Here is a 20638-nt window from a genome sequence, read left to right on the forward strand (position 1 = left end):
GTTCCAGCCCCTTAATCATCATGAAAAGAGTCCAGTAGCACCTTTAAGACTAACCAACTTTATTGTAGCATAAGCTTTCGAGAATCACAGTTCTCTTCATCAGATACATGGAGGGCAAGAAGAAACTGGTCAGATATATAGGTGGAGAGGGGAGGGCGGAGTAGATGCAAACAGTAGCTTCTGATATGGAGATCAGTTTGCTTCTGTTAAGGAAGTCAGTTACTTCTGATAATGAGATAACCATTCATAGTCTCTATTCAATCCCAGTTTGACTGAGTCAAATTTACATATGAATTCCAATTCAGCAGCTTCCCATTGGATTTTGTTTTTGAAAGGTTTCTGTTGAACTACAGTGACCTTTAAGTCCTTGATGGAATGTCCTGGTAGATTGAAGTGTTCACCCACTGGTTTCTGGATGTTGCCATTTTTAATGTCAGATTTGTGTCCATTTATTCTTTTGCGCAGAGGTTGGCTGGTTTGTCCAATGTACAGAGCAGATGGACATTGTTGGCACATGAGGGCATATATCACATTGGAGGATGAGCAGTTGTAAGAGCCAGAGACAGTTGTAGTTGATGCCATCGGGTCCTAAAATTGTATTTCCTGGGTAGATATAAGGGCAGAGCTGGCATCTGGGTCTGTTGCAGGGTCTGGTACCTGTGCTGGTGACTCTGCTAGCCAATTCATGATTGTAAATGCCCTTTTTTGAAATACAACCCACATTGTTCAGAATATTCCAAACAGGCACACACTGCAGATCTGCACACTGGGAGAGTCAGTTTGGTGTAGTGGTTAAGAGTGCAGGACTCTAATCTGGAGAACTGGGTTTGATTCCCCACTCCTCCACTTGAAGCCAGCTGGGTGACCTTGGGCTAGTCACGGCTCTCTGGAGCTCTCTTAGCCCCATTCACCTCACAGGGTGTTTTGTTGTGGCATACTTTGTAAACCGTTCTGAGTGAGCATTAAGTTGTCCTGAAGGGCGGTATATAAATCTAATGTTGTTGTTGTTGTTGTTGTTGTTGTTGTTGTTATCATCATCATCATCTGCACAGAAGCATTATAATATTGGGTGTTTTATTTTCAATCCTTTTTCTAATAATCCGCAGCATAGAGTTTTGCCTTTTTCTCTACTGCAGCATGCTGGGTTGACACTTACATTGAGCTATCCACTATGACCCCGAGATCTCTTCAGCTCAGTCTCAGTAAGTTCAAACTCCATTAGTATGTGCTTAAAGTTGGGATTTTTTTGTTGTTCCAATGTGCATCTCTTACACTGAATTTCATTTGCCACTCACCTAGAGTCTCTCTACACAAGACATCTTATATGGGGATGTACAAATAACTTACTTTCTGTGTAGTCTTATATTCAAGTATACTCTGTCTCCCTAGCAATGCATGTGCATCCACAATGGGAGAACAAGTGTAAGATCTTTCACTTGAGTGTCCCCATATATGTCTTGTGTAGAGAGACCCCCAGCGTTGGGAGATTCTCCTGGGTCACATCTTAGTTTGTTTCAGTTCTTCAAACTCCCTTCCTAAAAAATAGTGGCTGTGGCATGGGTACATTCCCCACACTTTCTATAGTGTGTCAGGGTTAGAATGTTATTCCTGAATATGTAACCAAAGAGACTCCATATTAATTCTTTCAGTATTCTAAGTGCTTTGTTCACAGGTGCCAAGATGTTCCACGCAGCTATCTCACAGAAGAGGATTGTTTTGGCTATCGCTTTTCCAGCCTTGGGAAACTTTCGCTTTCTCAGCTTCAAAAAGATTGTTTCGAGAACTATGGGGGGAGGTTGGGTCTGCTGGGATCTGATACTTTGTACCTCATGCTTTGCCTGTCATTCGTAACAATACACGTGTACCAACCCAGATATTGCATCTGGGCCAGTGGACTATAATGATTGTTTTTTCAGTAAATCTTTTTGGAAACAACGGACTCTTGTCTGATTGCAGAAGGTAGTCTGGATTACAATTATTATTTAGCCACAGATCTGACACAGTGAACCCAGATGCAAAGGATTCATTGAGCTTCTTTGCCATCTTCCCCTCTTCCTTTAAAAATCTTTTTATTCCTTGGTCATCTAATTGTCCAACTGCTTCTCTGGCTGGTTTCCTGCTATAGATACATTTAAAGAAATAGTTATTGTTTGTCTTGATGCTTTTAGCAATCTGCTCCTCAAATTCTCTTTTCATATACCTGATTATTAGCTTACACTTATTTTGCCCGATCCTGTATTCCATTCGGTTCACTTCATTATGGCAGAACTGCTGCTTTTTAAAATAAGCCTTTTTGCCTTTTATGGCTTCCTTGACTTGGGTCATTACTCGTTAATCATGTAGGCACTCTTTTAGACATGAAAGTACCTTTCCTAATCTTGGAAATGCATTCTATCTGGGCTTCAATTACTGTGTTTTAAATAGCTTCCAAGCATTCTCTAGGGACTTATCTTATGTTTCCCTTTCAGCTGCCTTTTAATTAGTCACTTCATTTTTGTAAAGTTCCCTCTTTTGAAATCAGATGTTACTGTTTCGGACTTCAGAGGTAATGACATCAAAACATAGAGCTGGAAGAAACTGCAAGGGTCATCTAGTCCCCTCTGTTTTCATGAGAAAAGTCAGGTGCATATTCATTGACCCCTCTGTGGACAGGGCACTTGAGCCAAGGCTTCCCTCTGCCAAGTGAAGAGTCGTCTTCTGTTGGATTCCATCCTTATTTCTTTCAAAGAAGTCCTTGTATCCAGCTCTGGACCCCCCCCCCAATGAATTAAGGGCTGAAGGGCTGAGGAGGTGGGGCCAGAAGATGTGATTCCCCACCCACCCCCACCACCACACATACACTCACTCACTTCACAGGTACATTTATAACACTTTGCAACTATATGCACGTTACCTGAAGTGGTCTGCTTGCGAGTAAATAGAGTGGGGGAATTAACAAGCAAGGAAGACAGCTATGCGAGAGGCTGGTAACCACAGGATCTTTTTCACCAATAATTTATGGAGTCCTTTCCCAAGGATACACACACACAAAGCCGGTGTTCTTAAATAAGGATAATTGTTTTATTCAAGGGGCAAAGGCATACACACAAAATTGCACGCAAACACACAAGAGGCCTAGGAAAAGCAGTGATGAAGGTGGACTAGATTTGAGGAATTGCAAGGCGATAATTACCTATCTGGAGAGCAGGGAAATCTGTGGAAGGACATTTTCAAATGCCAGCGTTCCCAGCCAGGAGAGCAAGAGGCATAGGGCAAACCTCAAGGGAACAGCACTTTTGGATCTGGTAAGCATGTACAGATGGAGAAAGGCTTAGGGAAGCGACCCTAAGGGAGCAGCCAGGAAGCATGCACTATTTTAATAGGGTCAGGGTCCCTACTTTATAGGGTAAAACGTGCCCTGAGGTGGGATGGCCCACCTAGCTGTTAGAACAAAGTCTCCAATGGCCAGTTCCTGGGACCAACAAAGGTTTGATTACCTTGATTGGTAGCTGTCGGGGTGTGTGAAAGAGAATGCAAAATTTGCTCTAGCGCTGCACAAAGGGGCAATTTACTAATGAAGTCCACCAGAGGTAAGTTGATTAATTTAGTTGGGGAATGTACCTTCCCAGGAACAGAGTATACATACGTATGAATGCCATTTGATTAGCTCCTCAATCAAGAACAGGTGATCTCACTGCAGAAGGAGGGAAAGGGGAGTGACTCTGTGAGTGGAAGTTGAGTGGGAGTGGGAGTGGGAGTTAAGTGGGAGTGACTCTGCGAGACCTTTGTTGCACTGGATTCCTTAGGGGCTGGAGAGACTGCAAAACTAATCAGTAAGAATCTCTCCGCATTCCTATGCAGCATTCTATTCATGCCTCTGTCTCCCGAGCAGGACTCAGCAACTGTTAGCTGGCAGTCCTCTGGCTGCAATACAAGATGCCATTTTAAATCCAGAGACCTAGTGCCATTTAATATCACAGGCAGCCATGTTAAAATGGCTATTAAAGATGGCAGAGGCTGGGCCGACTGCTCACATACAGGGCTACAGTTTTCCATCTTTTATTGTACTTGTTTCCAAATAATATTTATTTATTGATTTAAGAAAATTTTAACAGCTATTCACCAAAATAGAAGCAATGCAATAATGTAATAAAATCAGTAAAACTCTGAAATGTAATAGCAATTATAAAATATTCACTACTCATAACAAATAGCTGTAACAATAAAAAGTGGTTAAAAAGAGAACAAGTTCATATAAGCCACTAGGCATCATTTCTGGACAAGTGTCTAAAAATCCTTGTATTTTGGGTGCTTTCATAACAGAGCTGAAATTTCATCAACAAGAAGTTCCACCAACCTCCTGCCAGAAACAATGAGCCACCACATAAATACCCTGTTGTGTGCACTCCCTGTAGTTAGACAATAGATTCATTGCTTGACACTTGGATGTTGAAATAAAACCTTTCAGATTTGAACCCAGTGGTTAAAAGCTCATTCAATCCCCAAATGTGCGGCCAGTAGATATGTGTGTTTGCTCATATACTATTCTATTTTCTCTCTCCCTAATCACATAATTAGTCTCTTAAGATCTTAACTATGATGCCACTGAGTGCCAGAAAAGTGGCAAATCCATATCTGCCACCTCTATGTTCTTTTGCAAAGGAAGGCAGGCTCTAAAGCTCAGCTTTTGACCAACAGCCCACTTCACTGTGTTCAGCTCCTTTCCCATTCAACAGGGTATTCATCTAACACCTCTCCTCTCTGTTAATTTCACATAACAGCCAAATCCTTTAGTGTCTGGAAGACAATAACTATATCCCGGACAAAACCACAGCACACCTCGCCACTAAACTTTGTCACTTCGTACTCACTCACAGTTACTTCGAATTTGGTGACAGCTTATATCTACAGATTAATGGCACAGCCATGGGCACACGCATGGCACCACAATATGCTAACGTATTCATGGCAGACTTGGAGCAACGCTTCCTCAGCTCCCATTCACTGGAACCACTACTATACTTAAGATTCCTGGATGACATCTTCATCATTTGGACCCATGGGAAGGAAGCCCTTGAGAGATTTCATCAGGACTTCAACAACTTTCACCCTACAATCAACCTAAGCCTGGACCACTCTACACAACAGGTACACTTCCTGGACACCACTGTACAACTACATAATGGACGGATAAATACCATCTTATACCGGAAACCAACAGACCGATACTCATATCTACATGCCTCCAGCTACCACCCTAAACATACCACTCGGTCTATTGTCTACAGCCAAGCCTTACGTTACAACCGTATCTGCTCCAATGCTCTTGATCGAGACTCCCACTTAAGAGATTTACAACAAGCATTTTTGGGGCTACAGTACCCACCAAATGAAGTGAGGAAACAAATCAACAGGGCCAGACTAGTACCCAGAAACAGCCTGTTCCAGGATAAACCTAAAGGAACTAACAACAGAACAGCACTGGTTGTCACCTATAGCTCCCAGCTCAAACCCATCCAACATATCATCAGTGGGCTACAACCCATCCTGGAAAATGATACCTTTCTCTCAGAAGCCCTGGGTGGAAGACCTTTCCTTGCCTACAGACAGCCCCCCAACCTTAAACAACTTCTCACTTACAATCATGAATCGGCTAGCAGAGTCACCAGCACAGGTACCAGGCCCTGCAACAGACCCAGATGCCAGCTCTGCCCCTATATCTACCCGGGGAATACAATTACAGGACCCAATGGCATCAACTACACTGTCTCTGGTTCTTACAGCTGCTCATCCTCCAATCTGATATATGCCCTCATGTGCCAACAATGTCCTTCTGCTCTGTACATTGGACAAACCAGCCAACCTCTACGCAAAAAATAAATAGACACAAATCTGACATTAGAAATGGCAACATCCAGAAACCAGTGGGAGAACACTTCAATCTACCAGGACATTCCATCAAAGACTTAATGGTCACTGTAGTTCAACAGAAACCTTTCAAAAACAAAATCCAACGGGAAGCTGCTGAATTGGAATTCATATGTAAATTTGACTCTGTCAAGCTGGGACTGAATAGGGACTATGAATGGTTATCTCATTATCACAGGTAACTGATTTCCTTTACAGAAGCGGGGTCAGGGGGAGGCCAGTGGCACCTGGTGTGGGCTTTCAAGGATCGCAGTTCTCTTTGTCAGATGCATCTAGCGGGGAGAGCTGTGATTCTCGAAGGCTTGTGCTGCAGTGGAATTGGTTGGTCTTGGAGGTGCTACTGGACTCTTTTTGATTTTGCTACTACAGACTAACACTTCTAACTCCTCTGAACCTTTACAGAAGCAAACTGATCTCCATATCAGAAGGAGCTGTTTGCATCTACATATCAGAAGGCACTGTTTGCATCTACTCCGCCCTCCCCTCTCCTCCTCTATATCTGACCAGTTTCTTTTGGCCCTCCATGCATCTGACGAAGAGAACTGTGATTCTCGAAAGCTTATGCTACAATAAAATTGGTTAGTCTTAAAGGTGCTACTGGACTCTTTTTGATTTGACCCAGAAATGTTACTCAGCTTGTTTTTGCTCCATTTTGTTCTTTAATATTTTGCAATGCCTTTCTCAGTTGGATTTATTATGTGCTCATGTTCTTTCTTCTGTGCTTTATTTGTTTTCATTGGTTTCAATTTCTGCCAATTTTTTTTATGTTTACCCCTCACCAAAGGGATCCTTTCTGCCAAAATTCAGGCAGAAGAGGGAAAGCATCCCCATGACAGAGACCATGAAAATCCAGTCTTCCCACAGGGCTAAGCAAGCATGAATCAATGGGTGAATATGATTCCCCCCCCTTTTTTTGGAGGGACCCTCAAGAAGGTAAAGAGGGGTTGGTACCTTTTAAAATCAGTTTCAGCTCAGGACCTTGCTACTGAGCTAGTCCTACCAGATTGCTGAGCTAATTTCTACTGGTGCAGCTTTCCCTCCTACCCTCTCTTGACCCCAGTCTCTTTGGATTGTAGCTCATTGCTTTCAGTGTTGATCCTCCTAGCCTCTGCTAGCTGAAATCAAATCACTTCCTAGGAAAGACACTGACCCTAAGATCTTTTCTTCAGATTGGTGGTCTAATACTCAGGAACTGTGCTGCACTACGAGATTCTGCAGAAAGACAGCACTTCCAAAACAGCAGCTCCAGGGCAACCAGTAGCTGAAGAACTGCACTCTTAAGGCCCCAGCTTAGGGTTGCAAGGTCCCCTTAACCTCCCACAGGAAGGGAGACCCAACATTTACTTTTAGGATGTCAGCGCAGCATGATAATATCACTTCCACGAGCCAAATCTGCCAGCACTAAGCCTGGGAGCATTCCCAGGACTTGTGCAATGATGTCACTTCTGGTAATGACATCATCATGCTGCACCAGGAGTGCATCCTAGGAGGCCCATTCCTGCACCTTTTCCACCAGCAGCCAGGTGAGTAGGGAGAGGAGTCTGGGAGTGGGAGATCCCCACCCCCACTGGGGGAACGGCAACCCTACCCCAGCTTGTTAGGCCATTGCTCATCTTGAGACTCTGAGCCTTTGTTTTAGCTAGCATGGGAGGCCTTTGAAATCCTGAGGGGATCCCAATGTTGGTCTGCTTCTGATGGTAAAATGGCACTACTTGGATGATAGGCTCTTTAGCCCCCCTTTCTAGGATAAGAGGTCTCTAACGTCCTGAGGGCCATGCAGGGAAGAATCAAGAGCTCTAGAGATTAGCCCTGATGAGGAGTCTCAAATGTACCATTCCTGAGCAAACTGATTGAATGAGTCATGGCTGGCCATTTCCAGAGATTCCTGAATAAAGTGGATTATTTGAATTTATTCTAATATGGTTTCACGCCTGATGATGGGACTGATTATGGAACTGAGACAGCCTTGGTTTCTCTGGTGGATGGCCCGCACCAGGAAATGGACGTGTTTAATTCCCCTGGACTTCTCAGCAGCTTTTGATACCATTAATCATGGTATCCTTCTGGATCTCCTTACAGGATTAGGCACTGTACTGCACTGGCTCCAATCCAACCTTGAAGGTAAGTTTCAAAGTGTGGTGATTGGGGACTGCTGCTGTGCCCCTTGGTCTCTGGCCTACACTGTGTCCCAAGCTTCCATCTTGTCCCCCATGCCTTTCAACATTTATGTAAAGCTGCTCCCACTTGGCTCCCAGGCCCAATTTAAGGAACTGGTATTATTGACCCTTAAAGTAATATATGGCTTGGGGCCAGCATACCCCAAGGTCCACCTTCTCCCATATAAACCTACCCATTCTCTGTAGTCATCTTTGGAGGTTCTGCTTAGGGTGCCCTCACTGTTTGGGGTAGATGGGTGGCAAGCAACCCAAGAAAGGGCCTTCTCAGTTGCAGTGTCAAAAGTTTGGAAATTTGTCTGCCTCCTTCTATAGCTGTCTTCAGCCAGTGGGTGAACACTGATTTTTATCAGAATGCATTTGGCTAGTTTATTAGAATGCATTTGTAACATGCTCTTTGTCCTGTAAAATGCTTGTCACATATAATACCAGATATTGCAAATGTCATATTCTGTCCTAAACCAGAGATGCAGAGTTTCTAATGAGAGTGTGGTTAGATAAACAAGTGAACTTGCACTTCTGGTTTGAGCTCAAGAGATAAAGAGAAGCCATGTGATTATCACTGCCCTTACATCAGAGTTCTTTTTTCTGTAAAGGAATTTAATGTGTGCTGAAAATGTGTATGACACCCTTACAACTCCTAGGCTGATAGAAATGTGGGTCTACAGCGGTGAAATTTTATGTATGTGTATATCTCTGTGTATCTCTGTCTCTTTGTGAATTTTTGTTCATTCTGAGCTTACTCTTGATCTCACCTAAAAGGTCTTTCACAGGTCACTGTTTTCAGGCACATGCATTAAAACTTCCACTACAATACTTTTTTGTTTTGCTTGGCATACCCCTAATAACTGTTACTGGCCCTCCTCCTTTTTCTTGGTGTTGTGTGTGGGTTTATCTAATTATTTTTATTCTATTTTAAATGTTGTTCATCCACACAGAAAACTAAATGTCAAAAATCAGGTCAGGCTAGAAGATCACTTGCTGACAGAGAATACAAGCTGTTCTTCATGAAGCTCAGATATTGAGAACATTTCTTTAAAAACAAGTCAGAAATATTTCTTTGGTGCATTTAATTTCATTTTGCTTAACAAACAAGTCCAACTGTGTAATAAATTATTTGAAATAAATAATTACCTGGCTTGCGCTCCTCTACTTTAACTGAAGTGGGAAGAAGAGGAGCCTGGCAAATTGAACCTGCATGAAAACACTATGGCTGCTTCCATACATGTTGGATAATCCACTTTCAATACTCTTTAGTGAACATTTGAAACTGATTTTCCATGTGTGGAACAAAAAATCCACTTCAAAAGGATTGCAGAAGGGCATTGAAAGTGCATTATTCAACGTGTATGGAAATGGCCTATGTTGACACCCTCCTGAGTACTCCTAGCTACTTCTAATGCTGTCTGGTATGCCTGGTTATGGTCTTAATTATGAGTTCCCTGCTACACTTACTCTACCTTCTGTGACTGAAGACAGGACCTCCCTTTCACACATAGGGTTTCCTGCAAAGAAGCAAGTGATCTCTGGACTACATTGCTAACGTTTCAGCCATTTGTGTCAAGGAAATCATAGAGTTAGAAGAGACCTTACAGAATATCGAGTCTAGTCCAACCCCCTGCCCAATGCAGGAACAGCCTAAAACATCCCCAAGAAATCCTGGTGATCTGTCACTTCATGTGGCAGGGATGAGGGACAGGAAGTATTAACAGCAGGATTTTTAAAGGAGTGAAAGTTGCACTCCTCGCTGTTGAGTCATATAAACCCATGGTGTTGCTGAATAATGCAGTAATATATCATGAATTTTTACATAATTTTATTACAATGATTAAAAACATAGTATTGGGAAAGAATGAAGGGAATAAACATATGCACAACAAAAAGAGAAAGAAAGTAGCAATACCACCCACTGTCAAAGACCACACAAATGTGATCAGTAATATATTGAAGAAAGAACAGAGACTTCACCCACAAGGAATAGCATTAGCTTCATCTACAGAGATTTACAGTGTAAGCCTAAGAAGAGATATGCCCTTTTAAATCCAGTGAAGTCAATGGGTTTAGAAAGTTCTAACTCTATTTGCCATTTGGCAATGCTACATGTCCTCTGAAAATGATGTTTGTTCTAGTCTGTTCTTAGAAACATGTATAAAAAGAGTAAGCCACAATGGTTGCAAAGGTAAGAAACAGTGAAGTCCTAAGCAGAGTTACTCCAGTCTAAGCCCATTGATTTCAAGTAACTCTGCATAGGATTTCACTATAAGACTATTTCTGTTTTTCGCTATCCCCCAGAGGTGTTTTAACCCATAAACAATGCAATGTCTCTGAGCACAATTCATGATGTTGGTGTTGAACTGTAAAGATGTGCATCATTTGGGACTAGCATACCTAAAGGATTGCCTGCTTCAATATGAACCTGCCCAACCATTTCAGTTATCTTCAGGAGTCTTCTTCAGATGTCTCCATCATCTGTGACAAGAAGGGCTTTCTCGGTTGTAACATCAAAGTTGTAGGATTCACTTCCCAGTGACATTTGCCCATCCCCCTCTATCATTATCTTCTGCTAGTGGGTGAAGGCATTTGTGCTTGCTTGCTTGCTTGCTTGCATGCTTGTTTGTTTATTTGTTTGCTTGTTTGTGCATTCCCTTATTAACCCGTCTTTCTATTTGTTTTTAATACATGCACATACACACATACTGTTTTTAAAGTTGGTTTTTAATATTCACTACCTTATTCACCAATTTGAGGTCCCAAATCTGGTAAAAATGAAATATACCTCTAATCAGAGGCATATTTTCTAACAATCAGACAGCTCCTTACAATGGCGCTGGCTCTCAGAGCTGGGCAGACAACATTAAAGAGACAGATTCAAGGCATAGAAATGCTATTGTTGTATTGTACAAAATGTCAGGAACAACACACCACATGGTTACACCTGAGTGCTCTATAGAGCAACTGGTTACATATGAAGAAAGCAATGAATTATTGTTAAGCGCAAGGAAGTGTACGCTGCAATTGCAAGGGGCTCAAGCAGTCTCTTTAGAGATCCTTTGGAAAAGACTAGGAAGGTTAGAGCAGAAATCAAGTTACCATTCAGTTTAGCCAGCAAGCACCTTACAAGAGTCTTGAACAAATTCATCTGTCCTCACTTCTATCATTTTGCCATTGTAAAAAAAAGAAAATATACATCAGTCACTTGTGGATGCACAGAGCACAAACACACACAGGCACATTAATTCATGCAAGTGACCCATGCTGAACTATATTGGAGAAACAACAGAGTTGATCTTCCATTGACATGAATTGGGATATTCACACGCACATGCACTGCACATCACGAAGGCACATTTGGCTGTAATTAACAAATGTCCAGAAATTGGTTGTATTGATTCAAAAGCTTTGTTAATGACTTTATGTTACTGGAACTGAGGATGAAAAACTGCCTGTGTTAAAATAATGAGTTTCTTTTGGTTACAACTGAATCCTTGGTACATATCCTACCATCTGTGGACTTCACAAGACAGGACCTTCCCAGTTCCCACACCTGCTGTGACACACTGAGTCTCTCCTGATTTGTTCCTGAGGATCATCAGGTGCTCAGAAACAGTATAGGAGGCAAAGCGGGAGGGAAGAATCAGCAGAAATTGCTGTCCCATTTTTTAAAGATTTACTGGCATTTAAATCTTTGAAACTGTGTGGTTTGACTCCTGACTTACGGGGTAAAGTTCTCAATTCAATGGTTCATCCAGTAACTGTAAAGAATGCAATTTTTTATAATAATAATCCTGTATGATAATTTGCAATATGTAGTAACCCTTTCTTCTTCTGACACTGCAGTGCCAAAAGCACTTTACTTAAATGATTAAGTAAAGACTTTGTTAAAGAAGCCAAGCCATAAACTTGTTTGGCAATCATACCCTGTTAGTGATGCTGCCAGTTCATAATTTCTTGGTTCAGAATAGAAACTAAGGAAATTTGTAATGCTCACCTTCAACTGAGTCAAGAATTGAAGCAACAAGAGTTTTTCTCCATCTTTGATTATAATGCAAGCCGGAGAAGATGCTCACTTTGCCTGCCTCTTTCCCCTGTCTAATTGGAAAAGAGAGTGAAGGATTTCCTCCAGAACCTGATAAACTCATGTCCCAGGGACCCTGCAACATGTTTCCTGAGTGTCTTATATTCATACAAAGAAATGTTCCCTGGGAAAACTACTTCCCGTGATGTCTGGCATTGAGGATGCTGCCGTAGCAGTGTTCCATCAGGCACCAGGGATCAAGACTCCAGTGAGACTTCTCTTCCACTGCTGCCGCCACTGCCAGACAACATAACTGGGAAAATGACTTCCGGTTTGGGATTCATGGAGGTCTAACGCAGCTCCATTTGCGGAGCTGACCGGACTGCCGTTTTAACCGGCCGGAGGGGTGAAAATAACCCGCGGCCGACTGCTCTCAGGCGGGGAGCAGGCAAAGAACGCTCAAGACCCTAGGGTGAGCTAGATCTCGGACGAGGGGGGGCTCTACACAAGGAGTCTCCCCCCCGATCCTTGAGGTCCCACCTTGCGACGGGTCGGCTATAATCTCTGCGGCAGTTTTGGGGCCAATTCGGCTGGCATAAGACCTACATACCCAAGCTTCGATCGGGGAGGGAAGTCGAGAGGAGAATTTAAGATCGAAACAGCGATTACAACCCGAGAAAGTTGAAGAGAAGGTAAAGATCGCTATCTCTTGAAACGGGACAGATTGATAAAAACAGAGAGGAAAGAAAGTAGATTTTTAAACTGCAACAGACTAGTGAAAAGGAGGTGAAGACTCGGCAGGAGTTGTATTTTAAAAGAGACTAAATTTAAAGAAGTTATTGCAAAAATCGGACTATTTTGTTTTGAATACCTGTGGTTTTGGAGCTGTGGGAAAAAGACACCATCGCGAGACCTGCTGTGGGAAGACGGGAGACAGGAAGTGCGTAACAACAATAGAGTGGCTGGAGGGAAGCGGCCCTTGCCGATGGACAGGAAGTAGGGAATCGCCATTTTTGAAAGGGGAAGGGTCGCGGCTTCAGCGGAAGAGGAAGTAGGCCATCTTGGATTACAATAACATAGAGAAACCATAGAGAAAAGACGCCCGACATTTTGGATATAAAAAATTAATTTTGGCAAAGATTGGGACATTTGAAAAAAAAGGAAAACGTTTAAATATACGCCACGGAGCTAAGGAGGAGAGCAGATTCGTGGGAGCGAGCTAAAGCAAGCCCCACGATGTCGAAAAAAGAGTGGCAATCGGCAATAGAAAATTTGGACAAAAAACTTATAGACATGATGAAAGAACTTAAGGACACGAAATTGGAGCTTATTAAAGAGGTCAAAGAAGTTACACAGACAGTAAAGTCGGAGCTGTCAGAAGTGAAAAAAGGCGTGGAAACGATTAGTAGTGAATTACAAGGAACGCAGCAGAGAGTTAAAACAGTAGAAGACGCGATGGAGAATTTAATAGACACGCAACAAACAGAGATGAGACTGGTGAAGGGGAGGATTTCAGTTGCAGAAACTAAACACATGGAGAAGCAGCTTCGTTTTCGTGGTCTGCCAGAAGTGGAAGGGAAGTCAGCGCAAGAACAGATGACTGAGGTGTTGGCTGATTACCTGGGGAAGGAGGAGGAGGAAATTGTGGCTATCCTAGATGTGGCGTACCGTGTGAACTCGAGAATTGCAACCCAGAGGAAACTACCAAGGGATGTGATTGTGCAGTTTACAACTAGAAATATGAAAGAGAGGATTGTGACAAAACAATTTCAAGATCCATTGGAGATTGATGGCAAGACGATTATCATAATGAAGGAACTGCCCAGATCAGTGTTAATGGACAGGAAAAAATATAGAGTGCTAATTCAGACTTTGAAGGACATGAATATCAGATACAGATGGGAGTTACCGGAAGGAGTGTCCTTTGAGTTTGGAGGGGCAAAAAAACGCATCAGATCTGAGCGGGAGATGGAGAGATTTATCAAGGACAATGAAAAAGACTTACCAACAAAATCATGAATATGGAGTGTAAAGTATTATCTTGGAATGTAAATGGACTAAACTCACCGAATAAGAGGAAAAATATTTTTCATTGGCTACTAAAACAAAAATGTGATATTGTTTGTTTGCAGGAGACCCATATTAGAAAACAGGATGTAAAATATTTAAAATCTGGAAAATTGGGCAAAGAATTTGTAGCGGCCTCTAACAAGAAAAAAAGAGGAGTGGTGTTGTACATAAAAGAGGAGCTGCAGCCAAAATTTGTTATGAGAGATGTGGAAGCTAGATTTGTAGCAGTGGAATGTAATTGGAATTTAAAGAGAGTGTTGGTAGTCGGACTTTATGCACCTAACGGTGCAAAGGAAAGCTTCTTTGAGGATTTAAGGAAGCATTTAGACGATCTTGTATATGACCAGATAATTCTTGCTGGAGATTTCAATGGAGTGACAGATTTGGAACTAGACAAAAAGACTACAACAGCACAAAAGAAAAGAGGACTATTGCCAAAGCTTTTTTTTGAGTTGATTCAACAAGAGACTCTCGAAGACGTATGGAGGAGAGAATATCCTAAAACCAAACAGTTTACTTTTTATTCTGCAAGGCATCTTACATTATCAAGAATTGATATGATCTGGGCCTCAAAGGACTTAGTGTTATGGACTAAGGAGGTAGAAATAATGCTGATGGTAGGCTCAGATCACAACCCAATTATGTGGAAACTTGGAAAAAGGAGAAAAAGGAAAGCCTGGAGAATAAATGAGGACTTGTTACAGGAAAGTGAGAATATGGAAATATTGAGAAGAGAGACAAAGTTTTTTATACAATACAACGTGAATAAAGAAGTACCAACCAGTAAAGTTTGGGACGCGTACAAGGCGGTTGTAAGGGGCATACTAATGGACTTAAATGGCAGAGCAAGGAAAAAGAAAGAGGAGAAAAGACAAGAGATTGAGGAGAAAATAAAGGCCAAAGAAGTACAGTTAAAAAAGAGACCAGGGAAAAAGAAAATACATCAGGAAATCAAAATTCTTCAAGAACAGTTAACAGCAATGAGTAATAAAGAATTGGAGTGGAACCTTAAAAGACTGAATCAAAAAGCTTTTGAGGGTGCTAATAAACCTGGGAAATATTTGGCATGGCAATTGAAGAAGAAAAGGGAAAAGAAAATAATAAATAAAATTTGTGAAGAAAATAAAACGTACCTGGAGCAAACTACCATTAGTAGAGCCTTTTATAAATTCTATGCTAAGCTGTATAATAAAAAAGAAGTAACCAAAGAATCAATAGCATCATATTTGGAGAAAACCAAACTTCCAGAGATCTCGGAAGCTTGGAGAAATAAGTTGAACAGTGAAGTAACTGATGAGGAAATAAGTAAGGCAATACAATCCGCAAATCTAGGAAAGGCGCCAGGGCCAGATGGACTTACGGCTAAATTTTATAAGACAATGGCCAACGAACTGGCACCATTCCTAAAAGAGGTGATGAACGGAGTTTTTAGGGATCAAAGAATTCCAGACACTTGGAGCGAAGCGAATATATCATTGATCCCAAAAGAGGGCCAAGATCTGACTAACGTGAAAAATTACAGGCCTATATCATTACTTAACAATGATTATAAAATTTTTGCGAAGATATTGGCGGAGAGACTGAAGGGGTGGCTCTCGGAAGTCATAGAGGAAGAACAAGCAGGCTTTTTGCCGGACAGACAAATAAGAGACAATTTAAGGACAGTGATCAATGCTATTGAATACTATGACAAGCGTTGTGATAAAGAGGTTGGTTTCTTCTTTGTAGATGCTGAAAAAGCGTTTGACAATTTAAACTGGGATTTTTTGTTTGCCACTATGGAAAAGCTACAATTGGGAGAAAGATTCATCAGAGCAATTAAAGAAATTTATAGAGACCAGACTGCAGCAATTGTAGTGAATGATGAACTGACCAAGAAATTGACGATTAGTAAAGGAACAAGACAAGGTTGCCCGTTATCTCCATTGTTGTTCATTTTAGTATTGGAGATTCTGATGATACAAATACGACAAGATGAGGAAATACGAGGAATAAAAATAAAGGACTATTCATACAAGGTTAGAGCATTTGCAGATGACATAATGTTAATTGTAGAAGATCCATTGGAGAACATGCCAAAAGTGATAGATAAGATCAAGGAGTTTGGTGACTTGGCAGGTTTCTTCATTAACAAAAAGAAGTCAAAGATATTATGTAAAAACATGACTAAGCAGAAACAACAATTGTTAATGGAAACAACGGACTGTGAAGTAACTAGTAAGGTGAAATATTTGGGAGTTGAGCTGACTGCAAAAAATATAGATTTGTTCAAGAATAATTATGAAAAATTATGGACTCAGATAGAGAGAGACTTGATCAAATGGAATAGACTGAATTTGTCATGGTTGGGCAGGATTGCAGCAGTTAAGATGAATGTGTTACCAAGAGTAATGTTTTTGCTACAGACAATACCAATCATCAGAGACTCTAAGCAATTTGAAAAATGGCAGAGGAAAATATCAGATTTTGTTTGGGCAGGCAAGAAGCCTCGAGTGAAAGTAAAAGTTCTACAAGATGCAAAGGAAAGAGGCGGAATGCAACTGCCAAACCTGAGACTTTACCATGATGCAATCTGCCTAGTTTGGTTAAAAGAGTGGATGACATTAAAGAATAAGAAGCTACTAGCCCTAGAGGGATATAAAAAATTTTTTGGATGGCACGCATACCTATGGCATGACAAAGTAAAGGTCAACTCGATGTTCCTGCATCATTTTGTTAGGAGAAGTTTATATATAATCTGGAAGAAGTACAGAATTTACCTACAAGAAGGAACCCCCTTGTGGGTGGTTCCATATGAGGTGATAGATCCGAGAGCTGTTGATAATGAACAACAATGTTTAACGTACAAAGAAATAACTAAAACTGAAGTATCTAAACTTAGAATAAAGACGCAAGAGGAACTATCACCTAACTATGATTGGTTCCAGTACAGACAGATTAGAGACTTATATAATTCGGACTCTGCAAAAGGGGGCATACGAACAGAGAACTCGGAACTAGAGCAGACCCTTCTTAAAGAAGACAAGACAAGAATATCCAAGGTGTACCAAGTATTGTTGAAATGGTACACTGAGGATGAGATAGTTAAAACACAGATGGTGAAATGGGCTATAAATTTCAATAAAGAAATAACAATGGAGGCATGGGAATACTTGTGGAAAACTACAATGAAGATAACGACATGTATTAATATTAAAGAGAACATTTTCAAAATGATCTATCGTTGGTACATGACACCAAAGAAGATTGCGCTAGGGAACTTGAACACTTCTAATAAATGCTGGAAATGTAGGAAGCATGAGGGCTCCCTCTATCATATGTGGTGGTCGTGTGAGGTAGCTAGGCAGTTCTGGGGGGAAATAATAAGAGAAATGAGTGAAATTTTACAGTTTCAAATAAATAAGAACCCAGAACTCCTGCTGCTAAACCTGGGAATGGAGGGAATTCCAGCCCATCATAGGACGTTGATATTTTATATGACTGCAGCAGCTAGACTTTTGTATGCGCAGAAATGGAAAGTACAAGAAGTGCCAACTATTGAAGATTGGATCTACAAATTGCTGTATATGGCTGAAATGGACAAGATGACAAGAAAACTGAGAGATCTGGACTCAGGGCAGTTTAACACAGACTGGGAGAAGCTGAAACAATATCTGGAGAAGAAGTGGGAGGTGGGAGGAAAACTGTGGCAGTTTGAGAACTACTGAAGTACAATAAAAGTATAAAAGAGAGGGGTGACTTTACCGGGGGAGGAAGAGAAATGTGAATTTATAAGCAGTTAGATTAATTAATTGATTGAGATATATACATAGATATGTAAAGGTTAATTGATAGAATATTGATAGAGAATAATTAACGGTTTAAACATGAGGATTGAGTAATTAACAATATTTTTTTTTTTACTTGATAAGACTTATATGCACCAAACTGAATGTATAGAAGAGTTAAAACGACTGACTATGTGATGAGTTATATAGAAATACTATAAAAAGAAGAAATGATTAATATATAGAGAACAAATCAAATTGTTTGATTTAAATGTGGGAAATTTTTATGGTTTATGATATATAGAAATATTTAAAATTGGAAAATGGGATAAATTGTTTATCTAAAGAAGTACAGTTTGGATGTATAATAAGTAAAAGAGTTAAAGATGTACTGCTTAATATAATGGAGAATATAGATTTGTTTTAGACAGAGGAAATTAATAGAAGTAAGGGAAAAGGGACAGAGGGTGGGAAAGCTGTTGGAAGTCAACAAAAGGGGGGGAAAGGGAGGGGGTTAGAAACGAAAAATTAGGGAAAAATTGAATGTAATGTAATGTAAAAATATTAATGTTCTAACCCAATAAAAAAAATTTTTTTTAAAAAAAACATAACTGGGAAAATGGCAGTTTAGCAGGGTATAGAGACTCTTAGGCAGGGTTTAGGGCTGGGAGGGCTTTGGACCCATCATGCTCCTGATTTTGTCATTAGGGACACAACCTCTCCCAGACTAAGCAATTGTACCATGGCTGTTTTCACATGTCATTAACATCATGCAACGTTGCACAACACTCATGGAATGGTGTCATCCTCATGGAGCGATTTCTGACATCACCCCATCTTGATTCCGTTTTCATGGCGCAATGACATCAGAAATTGCACCATAAAGATGCTAGTGTTCCATGAGTGGCGCACGATGTTAACAACGTGTGAAAATGGCCCATGTGCTGCAGAAGAGGATTGCACAGCTGAGAGTTTACTATGATTAGTCAGCTTTCCCTAACTCTTGTGACTAGTATGATATTTGTTAACTGTGGCAGACTCTCAGGAGTGTTTTCCATAGTTATATGTGCAAAGCATGATTTCCATGGATTCTAACCTGACAATATAACTTAGTAAACAGCTGAGAGCAAAAAATATGGCAGAATGGAAGCATGACTGAAAGTAAGTCCAGCATGAAGAATTTGGAGGTTTTTAAAAATAATAATAATAATAAAATAAGGGCAGTTGAAGATAAAGAAAATATTAAGGACTTGACATTTCTGGGCTTCTGGGGTTTTAGGGTTTTTTCATGGTTTTTCTATGAGCTTTGCAATTTTAGTTTTATTTCTCCATTAAAAACCCATCTGTTATACATCTGACAATTCCAGCTTTCTCTTTAAAAATGCATTTATAGAGTTCTTTGTTAAAGCAGGACAATTGATGAGCCATCTGCAGTATGCTTGCTAGCTCCTACCACAAACCACTAATTCACTGCAGCTTGTGCATGTTTGTTTAGCTATTGAGAGAGAGAGACAGAGATCATGGTTTTTTCTGTTGGTGTTTCCCAAATTCCTACTTAAGGGCACAGTAGTAGACTTCTCTGTCCCTTTGGAATTTTCTTTTGAGCTTAATACTAGGTTGGCCAACTCTTCAACTAGCCCATTGTGTGTATAAAGTGCCCTGTAGGGTTTTCAGGGCAAGAGATGAACATAGGTGGTTTGCCATTGCCTGCCTCGGGAGTCGGGACATCCTTGGTGATGTCCCATCCAAATACTAACCAGGAACAACTCTGCTTAGCTTCCAAGATCTGAAAAGTTTGGGCTAGCCTGGGCTGTCAAGGGCAGGGTCTGCAGCAATTAGCAGGCAATAGAAAGCTTCAGCTGCTGATAGCTGCATGCAAAACTATTGCATCTTTCTGTATTTTTTAATAGGGTGCTTTATTGCAGAATGGTTCATGACAATACTATTCAATAAGTGGTTTTTCAGAGCTTTTTGTAACATGGTGATTCAGTGCTGGTATGACACATTCTGCAATAAGTAATAGCACAACTCAGTAGCCAGATGCAGCTTTCAAATGAAGGTCAGGGGAGAAGTTTGACCCCCACGACAGGATGGAATAAGATAAGTATTTTGCTATTTGATTGCACCAGTCTAAGTTTCTCCAAATATTTATTATACTACCCAGCTCAACACAAAAATGTCTCAGATTTTGATCATTTCTACATGAATTTTTTGCTCCAGCTGGGTTTCTTAACTTCCCCAGTTTTTCTCTGCCTTACTCATGGTGTCATTGGCCAGTCATTGCTCTCCTGATTTCTTCTCAACTTTTCCCCATATAAGATCAGGCCACCTTTGTGTTCATGCTTCTGGAAGGAATTCAGATGCAGCATTTTCTTGTGAAGACTGTCCCTGTCTGCTGGATTTTTAAACTGTACTTGTCTGCTGGATGTCCACATTCAACTGCTTTTGGACATCTCCTCTTTAGCCAGTTTTCCCCCCCTCCTGTGCTGCTATTGTTGTTTCCCTCACAGTGCCCACTATTTAAAAAAATAAATCCTTGCAACAATGTAGATATGGTGCCATAGCAGATATCATCATCATAAACTGATTCGAGGGGGAGGGGCCATCTTATAGTAGAATAGTATGCTTAGCTATTAAAGTCCCTTTTTGCTCTTTAATGTGCCAACTGCTAATGCACAGTTCCAGTGGCTAAGCTGATCAAACAA

The sequence above is a fragment of the Eublepharis macularius genome, chromosome 3, assembly GCF_028583425.1.
Source record: "Eublepharis macularius isolate TG4126 chromosome 3, MPM_Emac_v1.0, whole genome shotgun sequence".
Taxonomy (NCBI): Eukaryota; Metazoa; Chordata; class Lepidosauria; order Squamata; family Eublepharidae; genus Eublepharis; species Eublepharis macularius.